This window comes from Temnothorax nylanderi, unplaced genomic scaffold (assembly GCF_030848795.1).
Source record: "Temnothorax nylanderi isolate EJ_2023f unplaced genomic scaffold, tnyl_v1.0 TNYL_tig0056_pilon, whole genome shotgun sequence".
In the NCBI taxonomy this organism is placed as follows: domain Eukaryota; kingdom Metazoa; phylum Arthropoda; class Insecta; order Hymenoptera; family Formicidae; genus Temnothorax; species Temnothorax nylanderi.
Window position 1 is genome coordinate 903,322 of NW_027249118.1, and position 13,162 is coordinate 916,483.

The following is a 13,162-nucleotide window of genomic DNA, read 5'->3' on the forward strand; positions in this document are numbered from 1 at the left end:
GATTTTACTGTTATTTTGACCAGCGATCTACATTTTCCCTCTCGTAGCGCAATCGTTCGTCATATCTATGAAAGTGATTTCTTGAGAACGAGTTTATCTAACAAGTTTTAATACTTGTATCTAATTTTATTTTAGGATATAACTAATGTGGCGATGACAAATTTATTAACTCTTACATTATTCATAAAATTATAATATAATATTATATTGTGTGAAGAAAAAGCATGAGATATAATAAATTTTATATATACACATATACATATATACGTATATGTAAATTTGCTACATTATTTTATTCATTTCATATGACGTATTTTTTTAAATTTTAACCATACCATGATAACGCGTAATATACGTAATAAAAACTGTATTTTTACTGAAAGTTGATACTTTTGTTGTTGCGCTGTAAAAGTTAACGGGAAAATGCATTATCTATCATTACAGAGGGAAAATTCGTTCTGCGGCAAACAAGTCTTTGAGTACATTTGAAACTCTGTTCCATTCTCCAGTAACCACCTATAATTTTGACTCTGAAACAAAGTAACGTGAAACTAATTCAAACACGAATTATTTATTTAACAGTGGCTAAACTCTCTCTCTCTCTCTCTCTCTCTCTCTCTCTCTCTCTCTCTCTCTCCTCTCTCTCTCTCTCTCTCTCTCTCTCTCTCTCTCTCTCTCTCTCTCTCTCTCTCTCTCTCTCTCTCTCTCTCTCCCCCCCCCCCTTCTTCTTCTTCTCTTTCTTGAATATCCTTTAAAATTGTAATAAAATTGATTGCAACTCTTGCTATTCATTTGTGCAATACCGCAATGCGGAATAAAAGGAATTTTCTGATAATTTTGTGAACATTAAAAAAAAGGATAACCGAAAGTAAACATTTACTTGACATCCTGTGCAATGTTATAACCGTAAAATATGTACATTAAGTTTGATTAAAAAATACATTTATCGATAATGTAATATTGCAATCTATAAATTAAAGATAAAAATTGATTGTATATATTTTATTCGCTTAAATAATTTACCAAAATGCAAGATCAAATGAGATTTTGCCCCATGTGCAATCTATACCTAAACTTGATGAATTTTATATTTGACAATGCGACAATGAGACTGCTTAATCGCGAATGAGTGTCTGATTGCGGTGCCTTGTAGGTAATATATACGCGAGAACCAATTTTGCTCGTAAATTCCAAACAGCGTGTCGTATACACGACGTCGTTTCAATCACAAGGAAATCGCGGAGCAGCGGGGTGATGCGAGAGGCTCCAATTACAAGGAGATTGCGAGACACGAAGTGGGAAGAAACGTGCTCGAGCACGCGCAACTCGTCGAGCTTATAATCCACGGACGAGATGCATTCTTCACGTTTGAAAGTGTTGGCAGGTACTCAGGATAGCCTGCGAAGACATGATTGCTGAAAAAAAAAGAAAGATTCTCAAGTACGCTCGCACCTACAACAGTCTCGAAACTCATAACGTTCTTATCATAAAGAGTTGTACTTACTCAAAAATGAATGATTTTATCAACAACGTTCTTAAAACATATGTTTGCTCGATCTTATTATTTTCTATTTCATATTTCCTATTTTACAAATCATGTGTGTGTGTAAGGGCAGGGAGAGAAATTCCTGAAATTCCAAATACTAAATATAATTCCAAGTGCAACCAAAAATTTTATTCTGCTTTAAGACAAAATTTGTTTTGTTACTCGAAAAGAGTTGGACATAGCGAATGTTCAGAGCTATTTTCGACGCTTACCACGAATTTCATATGAAAAGCTTTATCGGCATCTGATGCTTATATTAACAAAATTTTAGCTGGTGGTTAAGGATGTTGTTAAATAATGTAGAAAGCGAACATCTTGCTGAAGATACATCGACGTCCAAAACCAACTGCAATAAGACACATCTATAGGAATCACTGCGTTTGAGAGATTAATCAACTACTTATTGTTCACTATTTCTAATTGGTTGATAATTGATTTATTAAAAAACAAGAAGGGATCTATAAAAATATTAATTCCGAGATTATCGGAATTGGACGTTGAATTTGTAAATTTGATGGAATTGATTTTATCTTTATTTACGTTAGAGCAAGGAAATTCGATGGGTCTGATTTTCTTAAAGAGAAATTAACTCCACAAGATTTTAAAAGTCATTCAAATTTATTTTTATGTTGAGCCACCGACTTATAGTAAAAGTTCTTAAAGGCAGTTGCATGATGTGACATAATCTGTTATTATTCTAAATATAAAAGTAAGCGATTGGAAAGGATGTGAGAAATAGGAATGAGTCTTCTCTGCAAATCTACAAACCAAACCAATCGTTTATGTAAATCAAATATTTCAATCTTTAAAATTTTGGTTTTGACATAGTGCATCAATTTCTCTACCTTTCGCATTGATCTATAATGTAATAAATGTAATTGATTCTTAAACATATATGTTAGATATGACAGAAAGATATAATTTCTACAATATGCAATATATTAAAAAAAATGTAACTTTGCCATATTCCTAATGGATTTGTAATTCAAACCAAAGCTTTAATAGATATGATGTGTGTTCCCCAAAAGATTGATAAATGAAGTTAATATTAAAAAAGAAATCTATAAATATTCAATTCGTATGATCGGAAGAGACCAAATATTGGGTCTTTGCAAAAATCAATCGGCAAGTGATGAGAAGCAATATCTGCGAGGAAGCGATAAAAGAGAGTAGATGGGTTAATTTTTGAAAGAGGCCACTATTCCGGTTATGGCAAGCTTACTTACATAACATCTATCTCGTTTTTATCTTGGTGAAATTATTTTGCTCTGCTCGCATTATCCTTATACCTTTTTCTTCCAAACTAGCGTAGGTACTATCAGCTTTCCTCATTCTTATCCTCCAACTAGCTCGTCTCTCTCTTCCTCCTCGGTCTCGGCCGTATCGTTCTGGTGAACGGCGAGAGCGACTCTCGACCCTGGCTAAATTGCACCATTAATTGTATCCTGCGCGCGCAGTATGCAACTGTGTCGAGTGCAATAGGCCGTCCTTGGCCTAGATACCGATTCTTGAAGACAGGGTTTGGTACGTCGCGCAAATGTCGAGATTGTTGTTTATCTCGCATCATTTGCTGAAAAGAGATCGACATATAATTGGTTATCCCAATTTATATGGTCGAGAGATGTTACAATTTCGTAATTATTTTACTACGTGAGAAAAATATATTACTTGACAAAGCTTGATTAAGCATGTTACGAGAATGTATAGTATCATGCAAGATATACGCCTCGACATTACGCTTGCCCAAGGATATATTCGATTGGTTTAGAATAGTCGACTTCACAAGATTCCCCATTATCGACAACATCGTAACAGCTGGCTGCAGCAGCTGCTTATGCCATTGATTCGCATCGTACAGCGGGAAGGATGCGGAATCTATGAGCAAGCTGTGGTGCTTCCCGTCCTAACGAAGGCTGTTGCACATATATAACGCTATTCCGAGATATTTATGATCCGTCTTGTAGCAATTTACCTTACCTCCGTCTCCGCGGCGCGGGCGCGGGCGCGGGCGCGGCGCGGCGGCGAGAGTTTCCGTCTTGCCTCCTATTCCGTTTACTGCGCCACACGGGCCACACCGCACGCTCTCACCAGTCACCTACAAACATGATGGTGCTCCGGAACACCCGCGCCAAAATGCACCCTTACAGTCGCACCCTTTCATACATACGCAGATACGTGAATCGAGTCGGCCACGCGTACACAGGCGACAAACGTGCGTCGCACTCTTGATAGTCGCGATACAAACCAATTGAACGTGCGCCACACACCACACACCACACACCACACACCACACACCACACGTTCGGCGTACCACGTACCACACGCACATATTACACGCAATTCACACTTACTCGTGTCGACGAAATATCCGTTCGTACATGATCGTACGTCCGTCCGTCGGCGTCGTTGGTCTCAGTTTATCAGTCACTGAGCGCACACGCTTGGTTATTCGCTCACCTGTATCCTGTATCTCTCATCATGATTCGCACAGCTTGATGTAATGAACGCGTTGGCAGAAATATATTCATGAAATAAAGAGATATGATCCAAGATTCGGCCGATTCAATGGATTAAATTCATTAAATAAATTTTCGTGGAATCTCACGCAAGCTATGCTTGAGACATTTTAATAACATTTAAAAATACTTAAATATATACGTATGGAAAACTTATTTGATTGAATGTATCCAGGACAAATAAATATTTAAAATAGACGCGAAAATATTCTTAAGTAGATTGAGAAGTGGTTTTTTTTCCCCAAGATGAGAAGATGTTTTATACTCTTTATACTCTTTCACGAAGGAGTTTTGAATTTCGAACTAACTTAACCCTCCGTGTGCATATGTGAGTCTACGGTGCATACGTGGTATTACTTTGACGTGAGATTCATTTTTTCGACACTGGGGTGTTTAAGTAGCCCCAGCGTCCGTTCTCGGGTTAAATAAGCATGCTATTATTAATATCTGATCTGTTATCTGATTTTTCATCATCCATTTTATCTGAGATTTTATCTGTAACGAATTATGTATAATACTTATATCCATAATATACACCCCCGCATACATCCGCTAAATCTTTCTATGACTTCCGTCAACTTCTTCATCTCTCGCGCACCCTCTCACCTCATTTGGCACTTTCGAATTTGCCATTTCGACTGAGGCGTCGTAGACGTTAGTAGGACACCCCGACGGCTTACCCCCGAAATGAACTTCGAGCTCTTGAATGTTCATCCCGCTGAAACCACTCGCAACTATCTTTGTCCGCTTGCCGCGGCTTCCATTTCAGAGGCGCCAATTTAAGAAGCTTATAAAAGAAAAGTGCATTCTGACCATGCAAATTTTCCAAGAAAATTGCACTTCCTTTAAGCTGGTCCATCGAGCTCGACGTTACTTTAATAAAAATTGCTTTACTGTTCAAGCAATATTAATCTTAAATATATATTAAACTAAACTCAATTATATATCGATCTTCGTACGTTACTGATATTTCTTTTTAATATACAGAAGTAGGCGAAATATATATATCCTGAAAATAGTGCTTCCATCTTAATTTTAACTCCCACGCGCGATTTTACCAAAGTTTCACTGAATTGTTATTTATAGGTAAGTGGTTAATGGAAACACCATTAGAACCGAAAATAATAAGTATAGTCTTCAATTTAAATTTTTGCTAAAATCAAACCGATGCAAAATTTCTTCAAAAGCGGAAGGAAATACGCGCGAAAGCTAGATCACAACTCATAACTGTTGCAATCTATCACAAATCTTAAACTCATTCGCGAAACTTGAACGTCGAACGTCGAAATCCTCTCGCTACTCTCTTTTCCTATCCGTTGCTCAGCTTTCAGAACAGTGTTTCGCTAGCATAACCGTATGTAATTTGTTTGCGTACGTTCAGAAGAGTTTTCTGCGTCCGCACCCATTTCGTTTCTCCCGGCGTAGTTTCGGCACCCGCACAATCGTGGCGGTGAAACTTTCCCGGCTGGCACAATGCCATCCTCACAGTGTGCAGTGGACAGTATCCGCATATGTTTGCTATGTTTATGCTGACAATGATTTTCGGACAATGCTACCTAGTAGCCACACTATAGCTACTCGTTTCTCGTCACGTTCCTCATCGCCTCTGCAAAATTTGAAATTTTTGTTACTACACAATATTTTTTTAAATACAAGCAGTAATGGAGCGACGATACGGATCCCAGTCAATTGAAAGTTTTCTTATTGCAATGATATTATAATCGATAATTATAAATTCAATACTGTAGTGTAGATGAATATTCTCATATAATTTGGAAACGAACCAGAGAAATCTATTTAATTGCAAATCACATGCACGAGAAATGCAGAGTAAAATAATCATAATGAGGATATTCTATTACCAATCGTAACTGAAACATTATTATTAGTATGTAATGGTATTATTTGAATTTCGAAAAACATAAACCAGATCAATGTAGATTAATATCGTAAAAAATAATAACTGCGATAGAAAGACAATTATTATTAGAAATAATTGCGTGTCATACACATTTTATTTTATTATGTCGATAGCATACTTTTGATGAAATGTTAACAAATATAGCTCTGGAAATAAAGAGAAGAATAGCAGGAAATAATGCTTAAATCCGCGCGCTCTCGGAAAGGCATGTTGCCAACTCGGAATTTAAATCTCGCCGTTCAACCAGCCTTCTCTATCTCTATTTTCTTGTTCACGCTTATCTCGAAATAGAATGAGAGACTTGAGGAGTTCACATAGAACACGTTCACGTATCTAAAGATTAATAACTTTAATTATTTTTGTTACATCTACGAGTGATCTCAGAATAGATGAAACTTTGTACATTTGCCGCATAGTCACCTATACAAATATATACGCGAGATTGTATTTGTTGAGCCTGATAAAATTTGGTACACATCAGAATCTAGACGAAACAAATTTTAGTACTCATAACCCTAGAAGCCGACAAACGATTACTTTTATTCACAATTACAGATAAATGAATTATTATTTTCTCGCGGCGTTTATATATTATTTATATTAACATTATATAGAATAAATTTATATATGCATGTTTTATATAAAATTTATAATAAAAGAAATTATATAACCGCATATTGTATAACATATTGTATTTTCATTAATAATGCATATATTAATAATTTGTGTGTGAAATTTAATACAGTATCATGTTTTTGCCATTATGCAAATTAATAATATATATTTTGTAATTTAATAATATGTATTATAATCTGAAGCATATACGAGTATTGTTTAGACAGAAACATTGACAATTTAAAAAAATGTATGTTCTATTTTCTGATTTTCCAGAAATATATCTAGTAATTTTATATATTTTTTAGAAGAATTGTCAGAACACCCTTTACAAATGATTATAGCATCTATTCTTGCCAGATATGATATCAAACATGATAGCGATTTTATTTTCTATCAATAACGGATGGTGAAGGAGGAAATGATGGCTCGTTGCATTCAGTCCTAACTGGCCGCGCCGTAAATCCACGAAATCGAATTAACGTCTTGACGTTTCCGATTGATTTCTGCGACGCGACGAATACTCGATCCGTCGGAAATCATTCGCCATGCTATTTCATGAAAGGAAGGAAGGGTACGTGTGCAGAGACGAAGAGCTTTCAACATCCCGAAACTCTATTAAGATAGCAAAAGTCACTTATGGATCACGACTCGACGACCTTTCCACCAGATGACCGAATACATACATACATATATATATATATATATATATATATATATATATATAATATATGTATATACACACATATATTATGTGCGTGGGTGTGTGTATCGATAGAATATACATACCTACAATTAGATATCTATATTACGTACATCAAAGTCGATGAATCCAAGTATTCGTGCTTTGCCAAAGTTGTGATTTACTAAAGTTACCATGTATATATATACTCGAGTTGTTCAGATTTTGCAAGAGCTATAAAATTGTAAAGCAGTTTAACGAAAAGAATCATATTTTTTATTACATGATAATGTTAATTATCTTATTTCAGACACATTAAAATTTTTTTATCAAGTTTGTTTCTTACACATGCCGTGATTTATTTTCTATGCGTTGAGTTTGTAAAATATTGTAATAAAATAAAAATAAAATATGAATTTAAGAGTAGAATAAATTAATTAATCACATAAAGGAAAATCCGTGCGCTTGATTCAGAAAGTAGAATTGTATAGAGATAGCTATTTGCCTTTAATTCCTTAATTCGTAGCTACCTGCTACTGCACGATTTCGCATATCGCGGCTTACGGCACGACAGAGGTGCCTTTCTTCGGAAGCGACGGATATTACCCGACTGAAGCAGTTTCGTATCTGTCTCCAACGAGCGGACGACAAGATGAACGTCTCTCGGCTCTGTCCTGAATTTGCAATGCGATAAACGCACAACACGTAAACCGGGAAATATATATACCAGGATCCATTAATACGGCCGCAATATGTTTCCAAGTTTCTCATTACAAGCGGTGCAACTTCGAAAGCCTTAAAAGTGATATAAAAGTGAAATAACAATGCCCGTAAGCCGTAAGCGTTCTGCTTCATAATGTACTTGCAAACATTCTTAATGAACATATAAATATATAACATTGGAGATGCTTTTTACAATAATTATTATTTATTGTCATCTTTTGACAGCTTGCAACGATCAAAGTGTTTTTGTTTCAATATCTTCGTTATTTCAATATTATTTTATTTCGAAATATTAACCTTTCCACATTCTTAAGCAAAATGTAATGTAATGTAATGCTGGAATACGAGTATATCTTAATTCTCTGTTAGTGAAAGTCTTTCAGCTCCGCTTGTATATTATTATACAAATAATTATTTCGCGCGCAGTGGTGCATAAAATGCTAGTAAAGTTCCGCAAACACACAATGACACAATACGAATGAAGACGAGGTATACGTCATGGCATGGCATAAACCATGAACGCATATAGCATGACGGAGGGTGGAAAAGAGATGAATCGAGGAAGAGAACAGGGAGGAGCTGGCGGAACACGTAAGAGGGTGGAGAGAGGGTGGAGAGTGGGTACTCGTCGAGGGTGGATAAAGGGAGTAATTTTCGCGGGTACACAAGCTGTAATTATTAATGAAACGGATGGCGCGGCGTTGTACTTGGTCGCACTCGAGCTCAGCAGTCGACTTCCTCGTCTTCGGTAACACGATGTGACGCTTTCCAGCTCCATCTCTACACAAAACTCACATTTATAAGGACTCATTTTTCATTTCGCGTGTCCGTTGGAATAATACACCACCGAGGTTGCTCTATCGTGCTCACTTAAGGGGCGTTGCCGTTTCTTACTCTTATTCCCGTCTCTCGTCGTCGTTCTTACTTTAATCCGCGTCTGTGAAAGTATTCTCGCACCATGACTCGGCGGTTTTACTGTAATTGTCTGTTTTTCAAACCGCGATCACCACGATAGAATGTTTGTAACGTGAAATTTCATGATCCTCCGAAAATGAGCTGCGGAATTTCAGCTACGCGATGAATTATTCCTTACGTAAGTTTCTAATTGATCTATAAATCACGCAACTTTTATAAATGGCATGGTACGCACGCAGTTTTTCTTCGCAGAGATTGTATTTTCAACTTTTGTGACATAAATTTTAGCTTCCATTTTATCACAATTCAAGTTACATGAACTAATTCCGTTGAATAGAACATCCGCTTTTGGAAATTAAATTCAGCGAGACGACACCAGACATATTTTGACAGATGGAACTAATTCTGGAGAGTACGTAGCATCGTAATTACAAAGCTTACGTGCGAATCTGTCGTTTTCAGGGGAATATATATGAGTTCTATAACAATCTCTTTCATCGTAGGTTATTTTATTAGAAAAAGTACAGCCTCTTTTCTAGTTTATCGTCTGTGACAAATTATTTTTTATTTTACATCTCACAAAATATTTGTTTCTTTATTTTATAATTTTACCTGATATATGTGTATACATACATATAAATGTATTACACTTAAGTATTAATTTGTAACAATAAGAAAAAATTAAATTTTCTTACATTTATATTATATCTTTAACAATATTTTATTACTATACAAGAAAGATTGTCGCGAAACACAATCTAAAACTCAGAAATATAACGTGTACACAAGTAACACATGCAAATAAAATTAACATAAAATAGATGCGATTATGCAATGAAAAGAAAATAAATGATGCTTTGTAACTTTTATAAAGAATATATTCCTGTGATTTACAGAAAGTGACGAACTCGTCGCCACGGAGTAAAATGACTCATGAAACATTTTGCATAATATACTCAATGTCATCCGTTTATTTCTTGAGCCGAGACACCTTAATCCTTATTTAGCCTTAAATTTAGCTTGTAAACTAAAAGAAATATGAGTCTCTTGTATTGCGGACGTTAAGTAAATTAATGCGCACCATCTTTACCGTCGAGAGTCGAGAATGGCAATGGGTGGGAGATGCAAGGTAATAAATACCAAGCAACTAAACGTTCCTACCGAACCGAGGTAGTAGAAACTTCAGACAAAACAAATGAATGCAGTAGTAGTTATGTGAATTCTGTTCTACCAGTCGTGTGATGATGGAAGATATAAAAAACCGACTCACATATGTGAATAATTTCCTTCCCTCTAGATGCTCAGCGATTTTATGAAAAGTTGTTATAATTTCACACACAGGCTTTCTAAACAGACTTTCTACAGAGGCTGTTTGATAAAAACAGTTTTTCAACTTCATTCGTAATATATCATGCATTTTATATTACTAACTAAAATGTATGAATTTTGATACATATAATGCACGCAAAGCAGTATGAATTAAATTGTGATCAAAAACCATTGTGATAAAAAGACCAATTAGATTTATGACATATAGTATGTGAAAATACTTTTACAGGAAACGCGAGTAATGTAATACTCGTTGGAGGGTTGAAAGGATTAACGTAAAACGATCCTGAGAACGGAGTGAAGGGCTGGCAACGTCCTTCTTACTCCTTGCATCAAGTAAATTCCAGTTTGCGCGTGCATTATCTCGACTGCTTAGCGATAAATATTTCACGCTAGTGTTTCGCTCCGCACTCGCACGGTACATTGGAAAGCCATTATGCTCGGTCTTATCCTTTCTCTTTCTCTCATATGTATCCGTCCTATGTTCGCGATTTACGCACCACTGCATTCTGTCGATGCACAGTATAGGTGCGCCTAATCCACGTTACTACCAAATTTGCTGCCTTCTTCGTGATCATTAATCGTCGGTTAAATAGATGATCGGAAGTTACTGTGATCGAAAATTTGCTGTAAACAGTTACCAAAAAAAAAAAAACAGAAACTTTTACCGTCTAAAATTTATTTTGGATATGTCGGAGATAAAAACAAAGATTTGAATTGGAGCAATTTCAGTTAATTTAAATTTTGAACACAAAATTTAATTTGCGTATATTTGCCATGTACTATTCATATTTTCTCTCGAAAAAATTGAAATCACCAAAATTATATTTCAAGCTTGATTTTTGGATACGGATAAACACCAGTCTGTTTACCTCTAATTGTAAGTACTCTTTAACTGTAAGTAAAAATGAATATATTAATTTTAAAATCATTTAATTTGTCGGATAATTTTGGCACAGATTTTCGTTTGGCCGGTGCTGCGTTATGTACATACATAATAGATACATATGCTACTCCGAAAAACTGAGATATATTGGCTGGAATTCCAAACTTGCCACTGCAAATGGACAATGCTTTGTTACTCACTGGACCATCATGATGCTGATTAAGTGATTACACTTTTGGCAATAGTGTTGCCGCAAGAGGAAGCTTACACTGATAGTTAACATTTTTTACATCTTTCTGTCATAGAATTTTAGTTACATTACTTCTTTAAATTCATCTACAAACAAAATATGGTACTGCATATCAATTGCATTCATTATTTCCAAATAAATTTACAATTAGTTTGCAAGACTGTTAGAATTTGGCAACGGCCTAGAAAATCTTCGTTTATAAAAAAATTTGTTTTTTGTTATCACACAGTTTTCAATCTTCATTGAAGAAGAGCTGAAGATAGTTCGTGTTTACAAAATAAACATTTTCTATAGAAAAGCAAGATTGCATAAAAATCTGGCCGCATTTGTGATCAAGTCTCAAGTACTTTCCGTTAAAACATTCCTTATCATTATTATCACCTAATTACACGTGCGACTACCGTTGCGCGAGTTTGAAGCTTAGGGTTGAAATTTATGCGAGTGATTCGCGACAGTACTCTTCGCTCGAGTTCTCTTGCAGCACATCGCCCGCGGAGATGCAATTTTGAAGGCAATTTAACTTGAGCCACAGGAGCAAGCGTAAGCTATGGGCAAATGTTTACTGTGAAAATCGTTATAGTCCTTCCGAAAGCTTCCGGATCGTGCTCTCACGAGTGGTCCCCCCCCTCTCTCTCTCTCTTTCTCTCTCTCTCTCGGGGAACGAAAATGTCTCATACGCATGGCCACCTAATCCTCCTATTCGCTGGCTCTTGTCCTGCTTTTCACTTTATCGGAATCTTTCTATCTCGAAAGTTTCCCTTGGATTTTCCTGTTGTTACAATATAGGTAATTTTGCCTATATTTTGCAGTCAATATATAGACAATTATGAAAATTTTAATGAGTAGCTTTTATCGTAATCCTTCTTACGGTTGAAAACTATTATGTATTTGTAACGCTGCAAATAATAAATTTTAAACTGAAATTTATGTGTATATACAGTCCGCAACCAATTTGCAAACGTGTCTAATATGCGCATATAACATGATTATATTATTACGTATTGCGTATTGCGCAAGTTTAGAATTAATATTTAAACTAAAATTATGTAACTCTGAAGTTACTCCAGTCCTTTATTCCAGTCTCTAAGTCGACAACATTAAATATTTATGTGGCGCGAGCTTTACAGACCATTACCGTTAATAATATAATAGAAGAATGCAGATATCGTCTCTTTTCTGAAAAATAAAGTGTTACATTAATCGAGCTCAAATACAAATCGAGATAAATTCTTCAACATTGTACGCCGCGATTATAAATATTTCAAGAGAAATAAGTAAATCTAAATATGTGAATAAATATGAATAAAAAGTATGAAGAGAAATTCATCGAAAATGCTAATTAGCATTTTATGACCAAACAGTTTTATGTCTATTGTAAATATAAACAAATAGTGACTAACATTAGACATTAGTAAGTTTTCAAAGCTTTTACAACTGTGAATCTCTGATGCCAAAAACTGAATTAATATAAATTTATTTAATTTATTATTTATTATTAAAAAATCAATACGCATGATTGCATAATCGTCAGACAGCATAAATATGTTTCTATATAATAATTACTCGAAATATATATATATATATACATACATATCTTATTTTTATTATACATATATTATTTATGCGTCATTATTTATAAACAGCATCTTAATAATACTTCAAAACTAAATTTTAAAACTGACATCTCGTTTATATAATTTAACGTTTATATTATTCGTTTCGAGGAAAAAATAATATATTCGACGTTATATATAAAACGACATTAGTAATATATAATAT

The 13,162-nt window shown here is 35.0% G+C and overlaps 1 protein-coding gene and 1 long non-coding RNA gene across 3 annotated transcripts in view; one reads left to right on the plus strand and one right to left on the minus strand.

Moving 5' to 3' along the window:
- The window catches only part of LOC139773039 (uncharacterized), a 291,846-nt gene that overhangs the window by 243,307 nt on the left and 35,377 nt on the right, over positions 1-13,162 (plus strand). The window lies entirely within an intron of this gene.
- Positions 149-3,580, minus strand: LOC139773044 (uncharacterized). Of its 2 annotated transcripts, XR_011718249.1 has the most exons (5): positions 3,215-3,580; positions 2,773-3,116; positions 1,759-1,892; positions 1,505-1,628; positions 149-1,415 (listed from the first exon to the last, which is right to left on the minus strand). It is a non-coding gene; the product is annotated as an uncharacterized lncRNA (long non-coding RNA). The 2 variants fall into 2 exon arrangements; XR_011718248.1 differs by having other exon boundaries at positions 149-1,628.